Here is a 1606-nt window from a genome sequence, read left to right on the forward strand (position 1 = left end):
TCTCTCTGTATGTGTGTGTATACCTGTAGTTGCACATGTAGTTTGTGATCAACTGATTTCTTATAGGAATACAAGATCATGACTTGTCTTCCATCATTATCTCAAAAGGAAATACTTGTTAAGCTCTTTCAATCTGCTGGGACATACAACACCTATCCAGGCTGGATCCCTTTTACTTGTGGGCCCATTTCTTGATTACTGGTTAATAGAAAAGAGAGTCAACTTGTTTAAATATGATATTTCCTCTATGGTGAGTAAGAGTATATTTATACAACTATAAACCAGTAATTGTTAACAGAATCATGGTTTTATCTGTGTAGGATTTCTTGGTGTTATTGATAGAGGATAAGGAATTGGTCGAAAATCCTATGATTGATGCTTGGTTGCTGAAGAATAGAAAAAGTCCCTGGGTTGGGAAGAAAGAAGGGTTACAGGGATGTTGGATCTTTTATTGAACTCACTCCTGATGCATCTGAAGTGGTAAGCCATTGTATCTAGTAGTTTTGGAGGAAACGAGACTCAAACAAAAAGCAAACACACGGAGAGTTGTTGGCAGATAGTAAGCTAGATAATGCAATTGTATATTCTGCTTCTCTTGAGTTCATTTTTTTATAACATTTACTCACTATTGGAATAATTATTTGTATTTGACATATTAGTGAAATGAATTATCTTTGTTATTTATGGTATTTTATTTGTATGAAATTAAATTTTATGAAATGGATTATATTTTTTGTATATGATATTTTATTTTATATTGTGAGGCATTAAATGCAAATTTAATTTGAAAATTAGTAAATCTATAAAAAATAATTTTTTTTAACATTTAAAATTATGATACGCAAACATGCGTGTCATCTTCATTTATGACATGGCCTTTCTTGACAGAGGCTTTCTTGATACGCATTGCGTGTCATTAACACGCGCGTCGTAAGGTTACGACACGCGAATGCGTATCGTCTTCCTTTATGACAGGGCCTTCCTTGATACGCATTGCGTGTCGTAACTGCGCGTCGTAAATGCGCGTCATAAATGTGCGTCGTAAATACGCGTCGTGTCTCTTTATGACAGGGCCTTCCTTGACACGCATTTGCGCGTCGTCTGAGCGTTTTACGACGCGCAATGAGCGTCGTAAAAGGCCTTTTTTCTTGTAGTGTTTGCATTAACTTTCAAGTGGAACTGTCACAATATGAAAGTAATGGGAAAATATAAGTACACAATTTTCTTTTGAATTGACATAGTGATGTACTGATTACCTTAAAACATGTTTGTTTTATTAAGGTCATAATGTGATGGATAGTACCCATGCTATACGCTCTCCCTGCAAGTGATTCTGGGGACCAAACACGACTTCTGCAAACAAATTGCTAGGCCGTGTAAATTCACATTAAAGTTATCTGATCATGTATACCCAATTTACTATCACCTTTTGTTTAGAACAATGAGTTAGTGATTATTGGTATAGTTAGATCCTCTATTCTTCTCCTGCTATAGCATTTAGTATGTTCTTTCTATTATAGTATCTTAGTATGTTCTTTCTGTTATCGTGTATTGTATCTCCCTCCTTGTTTCTCTTTATAGTATGATCTAGTATCTAGTATGAATT

The 1606-nt window shown here is 34.8% G+C and overlaps 1 long non-coding RNA gene across 1 annotated transcript; it reads left to right on the forward strand.

Annotated features, from left to right (window-relative positions):
• The first annotated feature begins 217 nt into the window (after positions 1–217).
• Positions 218–689, forward strand: LOC122198094 (uncharacterized). Its single transcript, XR_006191935.2, has 2 exons — positions 218–250; positions 321–689. It is a non-coding gene; the product is annotated as an uncharacterized LOC122198094 (long non-coding RNA).
• Positions 690–1606: the final 917 nt, after the last annotated feature.

Source organism: Lactuca sativa, chromosome 5 (genome assembly GCF_002870075.4).
Source record: "Lactuca sativa cultivar Salinas chromosome 5, Lsat_Salinas_v11, whole genome shotgun sequence".
In the NCBI taxonomy this organism is placed as follows: domain Eukaryota; kingdom Viridiplantae; phylum Streptophyta; class Magnoliopsida; order Asterales; family Asteraceae; genus Lactuca; species Lactuca sativa.